Source organism: Thamnophis elegans, chromosome 1 (assembly GCF_009769535.1).
Source record: "Thamnophis elegans isolate rThaEle1 chromosome 1, rThaEle1.pri, whole genome shotgun sequence".
In the NCBI taxonomy this organism is placed as follows: domain Eukaryota; kingdom Metazoa; phylum Chordata; class Lepidosauria; order Squamata; family Colubridae; genus Thamnophis; species Thamnophis elegans.
In genome coordinates this window covers 144,357,694-144,375,504 of record NC_045541.1, presented here as the reverse complement: position 1 = coordinate 144,375,504, position 17,811 = coordinate 144,357,694, and the positions used below count along the sequence as shown (strand labels likewise).

The 17,811-nt window shown below is 38.2% G+C and overlaps 1 pseudogene; it reads left to right on the top strand.

The window, feature by feature from the left end:
• Positions 1-3,289: 3,289 nt before the first annotated feature.
• Positions 3,290-15,415, top strand: LOC116506210 (annotated as a pseudogene).
• Positions 15,416-17,811: the final 2,396 nt, after the last annotated feature.

The following is a 17,811-nucleotide window of genomic DNA, read 5'->3' as shown; positions in this document are numbered from 1 at the left end:
TATTACACATGTAAGTTACAATTAAGTCTATAATATCCAGGGCATATTGAGCTTTATTTAAAACATATTAGCGTTTTGCTATTGATTTTCCATTTGGTTATTTGCTGATTATTTGCTTGTTATTTACAAACTTACTACCCTTACAGGATATCCATTATTCTTATCAATGGACATCTTCTTTAAAGGCTATTTCTATGAAAGAAAAAAAAATGAATGGGGGCAGGAAGGCAGAAAGCTTTGGCCCATCTACCCTTGAGCACAAAACAACAACAAGCACTCTGTGACCCTTGCTAAGGCTTAAAATAATATTTCTAGTACTGACATGATTTAAATTTTCATGAACAAATAAGCTGTTTCACACAGTAGAGAAGCGTAATAAGCTAGGATGGGAACCGAGACCAGCCTGGGTCCTCTAAGAGACCCCCCAGGACCTGGCAAGGCTCAGTTCTCTCCATTTCAGGCACAGCCTCCTGTGCAGGTCTAATTACCATTTAAAATTCATATCTAGAACCACAGGCTGCCACATGGGATTAAGCACAGTGTGCTTTGCAAATTGAAAATAAGATAGCTGTTAGACATATACACTTGCCTCTATGATTACAGCAACAAACAATGGGAAAAAAACATTAATTTGCTTCTATTATAATCGAGGAACAAAACCTGGGATGTTGGGGGAGGTTGAGAGGTGGATATTATAGGTAAGGGATGAATTTGTAAAGGTGATGTTCTGAAAAATATATTTTTTAAAAGAATATGTAGGCTCTAAAGGATAATTCTCTGTAGGGCAGATAACTAGCAATAACTGCAACTATAGCAAGTTATCAGGATTCAGGGGAAAAATCATTAATTTTATTTGCAAAATGTTGGGAGGTTTTTTGGGGGGGGGATAAAGCAGAATTATTCAGTTGTGATTCTAAAGTTTATGCAGGTGATAAGAAGAGGATGAGGAAGTGGGAATGGGCAAGTGTGGTTATAACAGCAAACCATGCTGGTCGGGTGTAGGATTTTTTAAAGGTGCTTTATCTGCTAGAAATGAATACAGCATTTACAAATTGGAAATGACTCTGTAAACTCAGATAAGATTGTCTTGGTAATATTTTACCCAGGAATCAGCTCACCACTGCTTACTTTCAATTAGCCATCTAAATCATTGCCTATACAATCCCTGCTGCTTTGGGGCAGGAGGAGTTGGGGAGCGGCAGTAAGTTAGAATAGTTCCTAGGAGTTTTCATTCACAATGCTGAATATGGAAGATCTGTAATCTTCTCCTTAGTTTAATGTAACCCCTTGAAAGTACTCTCCGTTAGCGGCTATGAAAGAGTCCCCCACTGCACTCTTCCCCTTTCTTTTCATAAACGAATGTTGATTCATTATAGATAACCATTCCTGATTAATTTTGTTTTGACTTTAATTTTCGAACAGGAATGTTAGTGCCAAAGTCCCCTTTTCCAAAAATCCTTCAGCCGGATAGCAACTATTTTTAGACAAAAGTATATACTTTGTAGAGAGGAAGAACTAAATTTAGAGGTGTTGAAAAAATTAAAATCCTTGATTGTCATCAGAGTGGCTGTCAGATAAAAAGTGGCAACTTTTTTTATTGATGTGTCTGATGAATTATAAATAAGTGGCTTTCTTGGATTTTATATTCAAGTTGTCTGGCTTCTGTCAACAAGATCCATCAGCTGAAAGATGTGAAGGACTGGTTAGTCAAAACCCCACTCATTAATTTTGCCAAGATGCATCCATTTTATTTTCCCCCTAAAACTTATAAAATTCTATAGGCATATTCTTTAGATTATTTTTTTTTAAATGCTAATATGGAGATAAAAAAATATTAAGAGATATCAATCCTTGAGTTATATGTGTATGAATATTAGTTTTCTCAGCAATTTATATCTGATAAATAATCTGTTTACAGGTGTTGCGTAATAGTACTACTTAAGGGGCAGAATTGTTTTTTTCTGCTAGTTGTTGATATCTAAGATAACTTATAAAAGCTTATAACGCTGCAGGGAAATTTTCCTTGCTTAAAAAAAAAGAAAGTGGCCAGTTGAAGGATAAACTTGCCTTTACATCATGTTTGACTCCTGGTTTCTACATGAAATATCTGCGTTGCTTCTTTAACAATAATAGGGAAGTGATGTGTCATTGTTCTTTCAAGCTTTAAGTCCCAGTGTAGGAGGTGGTTTTGCCAAAGAGTAATTAGCCTAATGCTATATAACTTCCAGATCCAAAGTTGGTCAATTGTTGTGCCCTGCCAAATAGTGGCACAGTACAAAGCCTGATTCTTCAAGAACAGAATGAGTATATAAGCCCTCTTTGCTATCCTGGCTAAGAATGCTGGGAGTTGCAGTAGAGACGTTGGCAAAAGGCTCCCTTGAGAGACACAACTCAAAGCTCTCAGGCACTCAAACAATTTCCAGAGATGTAGGTCATTGCCATTGTGACAGATTGCCTAATTCCTCTTTTGTTCCCAATTCTATAATGGCTTGAAGAGAGATCACCCTTCAAGCTGCCCCTAGAGAAAATTCAATCACGCTATTGAGTCAAAGTGTTCATCTGTAAAGAAAAAAGAAGTGTTTTTCCTGATTCTTCCCATTTTGTTAAATTTCTCCTCTTTCCCATTCCTCTTTCTGCTTCCTAACTTGGTTATCCATATTTATGAAAATGAAAGATTTTTTTTAACAAGTTGTACTTTGCAGAAATTCTATATTTTTCTTTTCAAGTAAATCACTTCTGTACTTTTAGTTATTTTCCTTCTATGGATTCGCTGTGATTATCAACTTCATATATTAGACTTGTCCCTCATTCCAGTTGCCTGCGACCAGAAAAAGAATTTTTTAAAAAGTTGACCTTTTCACATATGGCTTCTGCTTGGCCATTTTGATGCTAACTAATAACTGATGCAATAATTGCCTACCCCATCAAAAGTCTTGTACACACACTGCATTGTTACACACGACTTGCTCTTTTTTTAATTATGTAAAAAATCATCACATTAAGCCCAATCTAATTACTGCAATGTATATTAGAAGCAGGGCACCATCAAAATTTTATTTAAATTAATCAGGTTTTGATTTAAGATATTAAATTCAAATTAATCATGTAAAAATGGAAATGATCCTTGACGTGCTTCCAGCTGTGACTTCAGTCTGTTTTCTCGTGTGAGTCACTTTCGGGATGTCTTGGGGGGAACATTACAAAAATTCACGCCGGTGCTATTTCAATTAGAGTTATTTAGCAGGACAGATGTAAAGAATACGGTATAATTAAAAAGGGGGCTGATAACATGGCTACAGATTTTCAGGATCAAAATGGAAAAACAGAGATGGCTGTAACTGCAAATCAAAAATTGGTATCCCAGGTTCAGAGAAGCCAATGTACAGGTAGTCCTCTACTTATAACCATTCATTTAGTGACTGTTCAAATTACAACAGCACTAAAAAGAGTGACTTATGACCGTTTTTCACATTTACGGCATCTCTACAGTTGCATGAGCAAAATTCAAACATTTGGCAACTAGGTAATGACTGTTGCAATGTCCCAGGGTCAAGTGGTCCCCATTGACAATCTTCCGATAAGCAAAGTCAATGGGGAAGCCAGTTTCACTTTACAATTGTGTTATTAAGTTAACAACTAGCAATAGCAATAGCAATAGCAGTTAGACTTATATACTGCTTCATAGGGCTTTCAGCCCTCTCTAAGCGGTTTACAGAGTCAGCATATCGCCCCCACAGTCTGGGTCCTCATTTCACCCACCTCGGAAGGATGGAAGGCTGAGTCAACCTTGAGCCGGTGAGATTAGAACCGCTGAACTGCAGATAACAGTCAGCTGAAGTGGCCTGCAGTACTGCACCCTAACCACTGCACCACCTCAGCTCACTTCAGAATGATGGCAAAGCAAATCATAAAATGGGGCAAAACTTACTTAACAACTGTCCAACTTAGCCACATAAATTGTGGGCTCAGTTGTGTTTGTAAGTCAAGGACTACCTGTAATGTATCATTAATGGAGGAATAGAGTCTTCAGGCTTCATTGTTTCTCATCCCAACTCTCCAGAGCAACAAAAAATTCAGATGGTATCCCTTTAAAATACCACCAGCAGCCAGATATTATTTGACAATAGAATAAGTGCATTCTTAAAATACGTAGTTTCTCTTTCCAGGCTTTGTTTTCACTAAATGGTTTCATGGATTTTTTTTCCAAAAATCTCCAGAAATATCTGAATTTCTGTTTCACTGAAAACTAGTTAAACCAAGCAAAAAGATGACAGGAAGACAAAAGAATAAACTGTAGATAACCTCCTGGACTTTTGTTCAAACTACGAGTGGACAGCAGACTGTTAGGGGCCTGCTGAACTGGTCTTCTGATGAAGAGGAGGAGGAGTAAATTGAGCAAGGAGCATCTAGGGATAATAGTTCTGTTGGAGGTGAGTCCAGCAGAATTACTCAACTTTGGATGAAGCAGCTCCTCTAACATCCAAGACACCCTGCCTGCACCCACTGACAGCCTCTCAGACTCTGAAGTTCACCCATCTAACCTCAAGAAGAGGCATACTCTGAAGCAACAACAGCAGAGGCCTGAGCTCCATAGGTCAGATGGCCTGGCCAAGAAACATGCTATCAGGAGATAGATTGTTCTACAATAGAGAGCACCACAATTAAGTCACCTTACCCTATATTAATAAATTAGATGTTGAGATGTCTCAACCTGGCATTTCTAGGCTCCTCATTACAAGACAGAGGGTGCTTACTCTAAGGGCAGATAATGAGCTCAAAAAACAAGACCAAGACAAGATGGGGAATGCACCAACCATTCTAAACTGTAATGCTGAATTCATTCATGTTCCAATTAATAGTGTTTGAAGACATCAGTGTTGCAAAGCCAGGTGAAAGTATAGCTTTGCTTTCCTCTTTTGACAGAAAGTTTTGGTTAGTTCAAGAAGTAACCCTCAAGCACATGCATTGATAGATTCCTTCATTCCTTCATCACATTTATATACAGTTCTCAACTTACAACAGTTTGTTTAGTAACCATTCGAAGTTACTACCGCATTGAAAAAGTGACTTATGACCATATTTCACACTTATGGCCATGCAGCATGCCATGGTCATATGATCAAAATTCAGCTGCTTGGCATCTGACTCATATTTGTGATGGTTGCAGTATCCTGGGGTCATGTGATCACCTGTTGCAACCTTCTGACAAGCAAAATCAATGGGGAAGCCAGATTCACTTAACAATCAAGTTACTAATTTAACAATTTCAATGATTCACTTAACAAATGTGACAAATCGTAAAAATGGGACAAAACTCACGTAAGAAATATCTCACTTAGCAACATAAATTTTGGGCTCAATTGTGGTTGCAAGCCAAGGACTACCAGTACCACCCACCTGGAATAGCAGTAGCCCAGCTGCTATTTTCTCATCCTGCAAAACACATTATTGATATTAAGATAATTTGCATTGTCAACTCAGATTGGGCTGGGGAGGGAGAAGAATTCAAATGAAGTATTCATAGATGCCAGCAAAGAAGGTGTCTACCGTTAGTGGTTTAATTGGAGAAGATAGCATGAAAGGCAAATGCTCTGTTTTGTTATGTTATTACTGCAGTTGTCTGTACCTTTGTTACATTTGTAGGAAGAACATGAAATACTGACAGTTTCTGCTTCCCACTCAGAAGAAATAAATGTACACAATGATTGTTCTTTAATAGTAGTTAAATATATTTTTAAAACAAACCATGTGGTAGTATAACTTTTTAAAAGGTTTTCTTAAGGTTCAGTCTTTACAGGAAACACTTTGTTGTGTATGACTGCTATAAGTGAAAACACAGAGGCTTCATGTATAAAATTAGTCTAATTACAACTCATTTGTTTAAGAGGATGTGATTTTATGTGTATGGTGAGTCATGAACTATATAATAAATTGTTCTCCATTGGGTTAATATAGTCATTTTTAGTGAAAATGCAGAGAACCAGTTTAATTTTAGTACTTAGAATCTGTATAAAAATTGGGTGAGGAAATGGATACCCTAGAAGCCAGAAATAAAACCCAAAATAAAGATGATATGTTAGATAAATAAGTGAAGAATATCAGAATGAAAGCAGCAAACTGGAATGCACATTTCTTCACACGGGTGATACAAATCAGATCTATAGTCTCTAGATCAGGGGTGTCAAACTCATGTTGTCATGGCGTCATCACATGACATCCTAACTTTTTCCCCCTTCGCTAAATTGGGCATGGGCATGGCAAGAATGTGATGCATCCAGCCCGCGAGCAGCGAGTTTGACAACCCCTGCTTTAGAGGAAAGATACTATGCTATGAAAAAGACTTTGGAATAGTAGCTGATTTCAATTTTCTTTGTTTGTTTAATTACATGCATTTAATTTCCAGAGCTGCCCATCTTAACATAGTGACACTGGCATTTTTTAAGCAGCCTGAAAAGCAAAGTTTGCAGAAGTGATAAAATTTATTGGCTTGGCTACTAATGAAAATATCAACAAATCCATCACACCATTCAATCCCACCACCAATTTAGTTTTGTCCATAAACAGAAGGGCAGGTGCAACAGTGTTGGAGATTCTGCAAAGCAAACATTCAATTTTTGGATCACTTCTGGATCTCTAAAGCAATTTAAATGCATTTGATTTGATGTGATGATTTCCTTTCTCGGAAGATTTGATTTTATAAAATTCAGTTGAATTGAATCTCCTTCAAACTGAATTTATCCATTTAAATCTTTTCACAGATTAATCCTCATCAGGTTCACAAAGAACAAATTCCTCAAGCATGAACCTCCAAAAGCATTTTAATAGAAAAGAGACCAGCATCTGGGAAGTCTTAACATTGTATCAGTACTACTTACAGTATGTACTAATTCTCTTGCATGGTAAATCATCTATTGCGTTTGTGTATGTGTATGTGTGCACACACACACACACCTTCAAGTCAATATTGATTCTTGGAAACTGCTGGACAAGCCCCCACAGGGTTTTTTTTGGCAAGGTTTCATAAGTTTCTTTTTTTTTTTTTAAATCTATTTTATTCATTTTCACATTCCATTTTACAATCACTTATATACAGGGTATTTGCTATAAAAGAAAAAAAATATATAAAAAAAATAAAAAAAAATAAAAAAGAAACACAACTCATCATTCACAACCCCACCTGACACTTCCATCCTCCATACACCCCATCTACCCCCTCCAACTTTCCTTTCCTCCCTCTAACGCTCCCCTCCTACTTCCCTTTCCCCTCAAACCTTCCTTCTCCCCTTACTCCCAACACGCCCTCCTTACATTCCCCTTACTCCTTCCTTACTCCTCCCTCCTCTTTCCCTCTACCTCCCTCCTTGGTGTATTCCTTTATTCAAGTGTTGTTTATTATAATCTAATAAAAAGTAAAATAAACCAAGGAAAAAAAAATATAAAGAAAGAAAAGAGAAAAAAAGGAAAAAAAAAGAACAACCGTATATAAGTGCATTCTTGTTCTTATTGCGACTATGTTAACACCCACCCACCCACCCCCCATAAATCCCCATCCCTACTCCTCCCGACTTCCCAGGGCCCACACCTGGCACTGCCTTCTATCTAAAGTATCTTATGTTCGTATGGATTAAAAATAAAAGTAATATATTAAAGGAAAAAAAACCAAAAAAAAAAAAAGAAAAAAAAGAAAAGAACAAAGAAAAAAGAAAAAGAAAAAAAAAGAAACTCTTTGTGTTAAGCTCAGCCCCCCATCTTTATCTATGCTTAAATAGTATAAGTCATTCTATCTATATTTTATTCTCGTCTCTTGCTTCTTTGTTATTTACCCCGACCTCCTGTAGACTCTCCCATTCCTCTTCCTTAACCTTGTATTCAGATAAACATTTATCCAAATTTGTATAGACATCAATATACAATCTAACTCAAACATAATCCCTTCTAGTAAAATTTAAGCAGCGTGGATCATTCCACATATTCAAATATTACTTTACAGAAGAATAATCAAACTTTCCCTTTATTAACCTTAATTTCAAACAATAATTCAAAATAATCTGACCAAACTTTCCCTTCTTAGTAAAATTTAAGCAGCGTGGATCAAGTATTACTTTACACAAAAATCAGTTTGCATTCTATCTTGAAATGATCCCGACCAGCTTACCCTTCTAATAGGATTTAAACAACGTAAATCATTCAGTATATACATTCAGTATCACCCCACCAATATACGTAAATCATTCCGCATGCATTTTACCCTCATCCCTTGCTTCTCAAATATTTGCCACTATCAAATTTATGCAAACATTAGTTTAAAATCTAGCTCAAAATAATTTCACCAAGCTTTCCCTTCTAATAAAAATTAAATAGCATAGATCATTCCACATATTCAAATAATAGTTTCAGCAAGAATCAGTTTACCTTCTATTTTAAAATAATCTCTTCAAACTTTCCCTTCTAACAAGATTTAAACAGCGTAAATCATTCTGCATGCATTTTACATATATACATTCAATATCACCCCACCAATAAATTCCGCTTTTTCTGCCGGAGAGAGGTCGCAAACCCCCATTCAATCCACAACTTTAGTGAATATTTTAGAATGTCTAAATCCTCAAACTCCGCTTTTCTGCTTCTCCGAGGGAGGGGGAGCTACCCCCTCCACCTTGCAGCCATGTGGTCTGTTGCTTGCCTTCTCCTTCGGCTTGTCTCTCCTCTTTTCCAAGTGAATCAGGAAGTCCCGCCTTCAAAGTCTTGTAATAGAAATCTCGAGCCTCCGAAACAGAATTGAGACGAAGTCTTTGATTCTCAAATGTGACCGTAATGCCGGCTGGGGCCTCCCATTTATATTGAATCTGATGATTTCTAAGCTCTTTAGTTAAAAAGGTATAGTCCCTTCTTGCCTTTAACATCTGGAAAGGTATTTCTTTGAAGACAATCAAGTTCTGGCCATCAACTCTCAAACTATTATTGTAAAATTTTTGCATGATCGCGTTTCTGGATTCTTTTGTGGAGAAATATATAATTATGTCCCTCGGGAGCTGTCGCTGTTCCGCTACCAACGAATTCTGGCGATAAATTTTCCGAATCTGCCAATCAAAGTTAAGTCCCGGAGTTAAGTTTCATAAGTGGTTTGCCATTGCCTGCTTCCTAAGGCAGAGAGAGAGAGTGAGTGGCCCAAGATGACCCAGCTGGCTTTGTCCCTACGATGAGGCTAGGTCCTATGGTCTCCAGGTTTCTCATTTATCCTCTACACCAAACTGGCTCTAGACCACCGAATATTTAATCATGTATTTAATAGCGTGAACTCTTTTTATAGGCCTTTAGAATAATTTACTATTGGACCCTAAACTCATTATTGTTATAAGCTAATGTAAATCATAATTTTGCTTGCATAATTGTATTGGCTTTTTTTTATTATTATTGCGCCCTTCCATTAGACCTGTGATTTGGAGAATTGGGAATTTGCAGTGGGAAACAAATATAATACATTTACTACAGTTAGGATAAGTATTTGTAGATTTTCATTAAAAAAAAAACATTGTTAATCCCCTTGTTAAAATCCCTCCGACTTTTCAGCAGGACTCATATGCTTTCTTTGTTCTAAGATTTTTAAAATTGTTTTCATTTCCCTTCTTCCTAGGTTCTGAAATAGCCACGAGGACTATCACCTTTAAAAGTGAATGAAATGGTGAAAAGCTGCTTTAAAGCTATTTGTAACATACTCTATATATTGATAGACAGTGGAGGGTTTCCATTTTTTTTACTACTAGTTCACTAGTGCATGCACGATGCTTCTGCGCATGCACAGAAGCATCCAGAAGGTGGGCAGAGCTTCCTGCTGCTGCCCCTACCAGTTCACCCAATCTGGGCTGAACTGGGAGCAACCCACCTCTGTTGATACGTAAGCCAAGCATTATTGATTTCAAAATATTTCCCCAAATTGAGTTTGTCTTATTCACAGATGGCCTTATAAATAGCAGTTTTTTCTCTCAGCTTTTAAAAACTAAGCATATATCCCATACAGGTAGTCCTTGATTTACATTCGTTTAGCAATTGAAGTTATGAAAAAAAAAAAGTGACATATTACCGGTTTTTACAACTGGTACAGCAACACATGAACAAAATTTGAGTACTTGGCAACCAATATGTATTTAAGATGGATGCAATGTCCTTGGGGTCATGTGATCCCCATTTGAGACTTCCCAACTGGCTTCTGACATTGAAAGTCAATGAGGGAAGCCAGATTCACTCAACAACTATGTGATTCACTTAACAACTGCATTGAGTTACTGAAGGACCAAAGTAAAAAAGGTCATAAAATCAGATTGACTCACTTAACAACCACTTTGCTTAACAACAAAATGTCAAGAATTACAAGTGGACTTTCACATTTTTTTTAAAAAAGTGTGAAAAATGCCTCATCCATAGATAAGCCAACTAGAAAAATTAAAACATAAAAAATGTGAGGGTGTCAGCCTTTCCCGGTAAAACCGAAAGAATACCTAACCAAATAAGCTAAGTCTACTTTATTGTAAAACTATTAACATTATCTTGCAAGTCTGAAAGCATAATTCTCCTCTTGTCTCCCTCAAAACTAGGGAGGTACCTCTGAGTCTCTTGCTCCACTCACTATTCAGCTATGGGCAATGCACTCTCTTATCTGAGCATTCCTTTGCCAGTGTTTCTTCCACCGTCTCCCAAGGTTTTTCTCACATACCATTACAAAGGGTTAATTTCTCATTTTACAGGATATTTTGGTTAAACGTTTTAAGTCAGCTTTTCTGCGGATAGACTTATTTATAGGTACAGATATTCCTGAACTTACAAATGTTCATTCAGTGACCAAAGTTATAACGACACTAAAAAAAAGTGACGTGAACATTTTTCACACTTATGGCCATTGCCACATCCCCATAATCAAAATTCAGACACTTCACACTTTGCAACATCCCAGAGTCATGTGGTCACCTTTTGCAACCTTCTAACAAGCAAAGTAAATGGGGAAGCCAGATTCTCTTAACAATAACACTTAACTGTGTTATTAATTTAACAACTGGACTGATTCACTTAACAACTATGGCAAGAAAGGTCAGAAAGTGGAGAAAAACTCACTTAACAAATGTCTCACTTAGCAACATAATTTTTGGGGTTAATTGTGGTTGTAAGCAGAGTGCTACCTGTATACACAATATTTCATTTTTGTACTTTAGTGACCCAAATATTGTCTGTGGAATGTGGATGCAAGAAAGTTAAACAGAGCAAAGGAAATCCTTCAAATAACTGCATTGAACCTTCAGGATGCAGATGCATTAATGCTTCCTCAGACCTCTTGAAGGCTTTGTTCACTTTATTCATGAACATGGTTGCAAAGAATGCATATTCATGGCCAGATGTGTGTCTAATCCAAATTAGGTGCTCTTGTAAAAACTGGAAGTCTCTACAATGATTAGATTTGTGGTAAGAACATTCGTCAGAGTGACTCCCTCACATACACCAGTGGTGGGATTCAAAATATTTTACTACTGGTTCTGTGGGCGTGGCTTGGTGAGCATGGTGTGATTTGGTGGGCGTGGCTTGGTGGGCATGGGAGGGGAAGGATACTGTAAAATCTCTATTTTCATTCTACTCCAGGGGAAGGTTACTCCAAAATTCCCACTTCCTCCCAATCAGCTGGGACTTCGGAGGCAGAGAATAGATGGGGGCAGGGCCAGTCAGAGGTGGTATTTACCAGTTCTCTGAACTACTCAAAATTTCCACTACTGATTTTCCAGAACTGGTCAGAACCTGCTGAATACCACCTCTGACACACACACACACCATTGCTTGAAGAAGTTAAATAATGTTTTTTAAAAAGCAATAAAACACTTCCAATATATGGTACTTTAAATACTATTGTGATGATATTTAAAATAAAGAAAGATAGTTAAAGACAATAAATACAGACCAGCACTACCAATATTTTGTAATAAACAGTGACAACATATCCAGGTTTCTAAGCTGGCAATTTTTGCCCAATGCCTTTCATATTGTTTTGGGGAAAGATTCCTTTAGATCAAGTGACAGATATTCTCAAGTAAGCAGAGATACAATTGGAGAGGCGGTTACATAATTAATTTTTCTCAGTTAGCAACCCCTGAAGTCATTTCAATCTATGAAGTCATGTCTACATGTTCAAAATGAGAATAATAGGTCAAAGAGAACAAAGATGTAACAACCTCTTGAGAGCCAAATAATTCACACATCACTTCTGATAAGCAGGTAGCAAGGTTGCTGTCTCCATGGAATTGGTACTTACTTTTAAAAAATTATATGTGGATCACTCAAGACACTGCAGCAATACCAAAATAGTAAAGAATAATTTGAAATGCATAATCTGCATTTATACGAATGTAATCTTGGTGTTTTATGCCACCATGTTATTGATCACACTTCACAAATGTTTGTTATGTAAATAAGCCCCTTTAGGAATTCTACTGAATTCCAAAATGAATTCAGGTATACAACTGGAATGAAATATGTGAGATTAAATCAGGACTTTTGTGATTTCAAATTAGTTTTGAGAAACTTACGGTAAATATGATTTTATTCTAAATAGTTGTAAATATGGATTTGATTCTAGGTCCTTATATGAGGATATGCATAGTAAAGATAAGGAGTGAAAAGGAATTATGAACCTTATTTTAATTTTGGGAGGATATCACACAAAACTATAAATAAATTGAAGAAAACACCCACATATATTGAAGATATTTAGAAGATGCTTACTATTGATAATAGAAGTACATTATATTTTTCACACCTTCTTCCCCACCAAGAATATCTCAGAAAAAGCATCATTTTGAAGAAAAAATATTCTAACAGCTTTTTAAAAATAGTGAACATTAGGGAGGCTGCAATTTTAGTACTGCTGGTCTATTTGTCTATTTATATATTTATTATATCTCCAATTTGCCAAGAACTCACAGTAGTTTACAACTCTTCATTAAAATATCAGCAGTAGAATCAACCCATTCATCATAAACAAACTAAAATTAAAATAATAAAATCTAAATACAAGTACAACGGTCAGAAGCTTTCTTAATCAATGAATGAAAACAAACCATAGTAACAATAAACAAGAGCAAAATAGATTTTCCCACATAACGATGGAATGATTTGTAATCACAGAGTTCTCTTGAGTTTCTCTTGGTTTATATGTCATCATCATCACAGCAACAAAAACAATAATAATGGGAAGAAAACAGCTTTGTCATTGTTCTATTATTGAAATGTGTTTGAATAACTCAGAGGCCAATGTTGACTTGCCAAGAATGAATAACAAGTCTATAAACTGTTTGACAAACCCTTCCTCAATTGCTACGGAGCCCTCACCATTGCTTTGAAGAATTGGAAGAAACGCTTTGTAGAATGGGAAGAGGGGTGCATTTTGCCTAATGATGAAGAAAACTATAGGCAAGCCATTATCTCTCAGAACCTTTTCCCGCTTGCATCCAACTTTATAGTAGAGGTGCCTTTTTTTTTCTGCTGGGGGTCAACTTTCCATTCCTTTCTTTAAACCCCAGACCATGAGTCAGATAGATTTAAATCATCCTTAACTCTAGAAGTGTTAATATAGCATTCCCTGCTTTTCCTGACTCTACCTAGAACAATCTTAAGAATTTTGACTCCTGTTATATAGGAGGAAAGTCAGGTAGCTGAGAACTGAAAGGTAGGTAAGGAATCCATAATGGAAATTTCATGTCAGCATTCTTTCCTACAGCTCAAGGATAGGTGGACATATTTCAACAGTAAAGAAGGGGGGGCTCTTACTGTGGGAGGGGGGAGGAAGAGAGAGTGGCAGTGGGAGAGGGAGCAGGGCGGGGGAGAAGGAGAGTCTTTTTTTCCCATTGTCTCTATGGTGCTCCAGAAACTACCTCAGAAGAATATCTAAACCTCATGAATATATACAATGACAAGGAGTTTAACCAGAACTCTGAGTTTAGTAATGCTGACCAGATGGATCTATATGATGATGTGCTAGCTGAGAGCTCACAACCTTGTGAAAGTTGCACTAGCAGCTCTGAGCCACCAGTTGAAAGCTGCCAAGAACTGTCTCCTAAATCAAACAGCAAATTGACTGCTATTTTGTATACTTATAATGGACTATGCAATTAAAGGGCTATGGTTTATACTGGCAGCTTTGTTTGGAGGACAACTGGTTAGCAATTGACCAGAGTATGTTTATGAAGTTGTGGAGCTGAAATTTGCTGAGAATAGAGCCAGTAGGCAGTCTAAAGGATAGGCAGAAATGGCTGTTGCTTCTTAGAACTTAGTCCATACATTTCCAGAGCTGCTACCAGGGAAGATTCCGAATGTGGATAAATATGAAATTGGCTAACCATCAAAGTTGGCCTTTGCTGAGCACAATTCGAGGCACAGGCCCAAAAATGTTTGCCCCCTAAAGATGGCAAGATGTTCTTCATTCTCTGTTGATGACTGACTGAATCCCACAGAGAATGCTAGCCAACCACTACCCATTGAGAAGCCTGTTTTAGCTTTCTTCAACCTCCTCCCCCTGTACTTCCTCTCATGGGGCTGCCTCTTCCAGCCATAACACCTCCTCTACCATTCATGCCTTCTCCATTTCTACTTCCCCTCCAGGGCTGGGTTGCTGCCGGTTTTATTACCAGTGAACTGTGCATGTGCAGTCACTAAAAACCAAAATGGCAGTGGCAAGGGAAGCAGTTTGGGGACGTGGCAGGCCTGGGTCACTGTCAGTTCTGCGACCAAGGCCTGAATTCCACTACCAGTTCAGCTGAACCGGGCCGAACTGAGAGCAACCCACTCCTGTTCCCCTCTCCATCCAGCTATGCCACCTCCAAGGGCAGTGCCACTGTCCTGCATCACAATCCAGCTTTCTCCCGCTTCCAAATGTTGGCATGGGCCTCCACCTGATGCTTACAGCAATACTTCTGCTTCATTTAATCACAACAGATGAGATTTGGGTCTATTATCTCCTCCTGTTGCTGAAGCAGAATTTGATATCCTGAACAGGAATCAAGCAATTTCCACTAATGCTATATCCAAGGCTATATCTGGAATTACAGCGATGCTGTTGAGACTCTGCTTACAGATGTTGCTGTGCTTATTCAGTCACATGCAGCAAATGATAAACAGTGTTGGGCCCTTATCTCTTCATTTAAGAATTGCCTTCATGGCATTGAAGCCAAGTTTTACGGCAGGGGAACTGGCAGCAACAGCAATTTCTGCAGAAAAAGACACTGCTGACACTGGTAGGTCACCCAATCGGTCATTTGAAAGCAGTAGGAGACACTGAGATGTTCTTCATAATGAAGATCAACATAAGGACTATTTCCAGGAAAGAATTCAGGAGCATGACAAGCACAGAGACAAGGTCAGAGAAAGAAATTGGCATTCTTGAAAAAAGGATGGTGGAAGTATTCAGAGTTTTTATGGTCTTATAATCTCTCCCAACTCAAGACATAGTATGGAAAGACCCTCAGTCTCAGCTTTGCTTTCTGAAATGAACATTGAGTAAAACACAGAAATATCATTTAAAATTTACTGAAATATATTTAAAATCAGACAAGATATAAATGTCATTTAAAATATGATAATATCGAGCTCCAATTAATGGACTAGAGTGTGAATGATATGTAAATTTTTCTAACACTGTATACCTGTCACAAATTATTATCTTAATCCTGTAGTTGATACAAAAAGATTGCAAATGTAAATATTAATAACATACATAAGAAAGTAACTAAACCAGTGATGGCGAACCTTTTCGGCACTGAGTGCCCAAACCAGAACGCAAGTGCATGTGCACCAGCCACCTGGCCTTCAGGTTTCCAGCACATGCATGCACACTGGCCAAGTGATCTTCACACACCAAAGACCAGGTGGCCAGTGTACATGTGTGTGCGGGCCAGCTGGTCTTTGGGTTTCCAGCACTGGTCAGAGGTGGGTTCCTGCCAATTCTAGCCTCTTCTATAGAAGAGGTTCCACAAATCTACCGTGCTGTTTAGAACCAGTTCCAGCTCTCGCTCCCTGCCCGTCCGCATCAAGCTTGCCCCATCCGCCGCTCACTGATTGGCTGGCTCATCAATCATCCTGCCTGCCTCTAAGAGTCCTATCTATACCTTAAAGAGTTAAAGCTGTCAAGTTTGAACACCCCTGGGGTTTATTTTCTAAAGGGTTAGAGGTGCAAGTGTCTTGTAACTTGACAGCTTTAAGACTTGCACACTTCAATGCCAGAGTTCCTGAGCTAACATGACTGGAGGAGGAATTCTGGGAGTTGAAGTCCACAAGTCTTAAAGCTGTCAAGTTTGAACAACCCTGGGGTTCTTTTTTTTCTAAAGGGTTAGAGGTGCAAGGGTTTTGTACCTTGACAGCTTTAAGACGTGCGTGCTTCAAATGCCAGAGTATCCGAGCCAACATTTTGGTTGCTAAGGAAGAGCGTTGTTAAGTGAGTTTCACCACATTTTACAAGTTGGCCATGCCCTCCCAGTCACATGACTGCCAAGCCACTCCCACAAAACAGGCCGCACCTACAGAAGAGGCTCTAAAAAATTTTGAAACCCACCACTGACTACGGTGCACATATAGACCAGCTGGTTAGTGTGCATGCACATGCCAAAAACCAGAAAAGCAACTGGCAATGGCATGCCTGCTCAAAGAGAGGGCTCTGTGTGCCGCTTCTGACACGCATTCCAGAGGTTTGCCATCACTGACCTAAAACATATGAGATAAAACATATTCATTAAAATATAGGAGGTTAAAAACACCCCACCTTTTTTTATCTGGAAAAGGCCTGTGGGAAGATACTTTTCTAGAAGATAGTAGGTACCGCTCAAATTACAGGGGAAAGAACATTCCAGAGTGTTGTTATCAGTGAAAAGAAGACCTGTCCACACGTAGCCTTCAGGTGGCAATTTGGTGGCTCTTGGTATGTGGAGAACTATCCATGACACACTAGATCCCTAAGCATGCCAAATGCATTCTGACAGATATCCTGGTCCTGAGTTGTTTAAAGCCTTGTGTATCCCAAAACAAATTGTTGAACCTGGCTTGGCAGGTAATTGCAGCTGCAGAGGGAATGTCAGAAAGGTGTAACATGAGGGCAGTCTAGTCTCTCACTCAACTGCTACATTTTATGGTACTGTCTCACCTACACTATATTTATGGATGACCTACAGTGTGCATTGCAGAATTCCCTGCATTACTACAGGAACAAGTAATTATTAAAGGAACACACTTGGATGTGTTTCAATGAGCTACCTGAAATCACATTCCTGTTTCTCAACGCAACTCTATTCAGAAAAGGCAAGCTCCCCAGATCCCAAACATGGGTTCCACCCACACTCTTAGTTTCCATTTTTCAGGAATTCAGTTTCGATTTAGTTATCTATTTAAAACATTCCCCACCCATGACCTTACCATCTAAAGTTGAGATACACAAGGGAAAAGCAGTGGGAAAACACTTGTCATGTGAGATGGAAATAGTTCAGGTAGCTATGGAATACCTATTGGCTAATTGACTCTTGGGAGAGACAATGGAACTAATCAAGGGCAGAAGAGATGAAATAACTCTCCTTCCATTTTTTTCCTTCTATTTCACAGCTTGATTGAATGATAGAAAGTGTTTAGTGGCTTATTTTTCAAATACATTTTTGGGACATGTGTAAAGAAGAACCCTTGCATAAAGCTTCTCTTAAAACGAGTGATAAGCCAATAATTGCAAATTTGGTCAGTAGTAAGGTTCCACAAGGGAAGTGGTGGCTCAGTGGCTAAGACGCTGAGCTTATTGATCAGAAA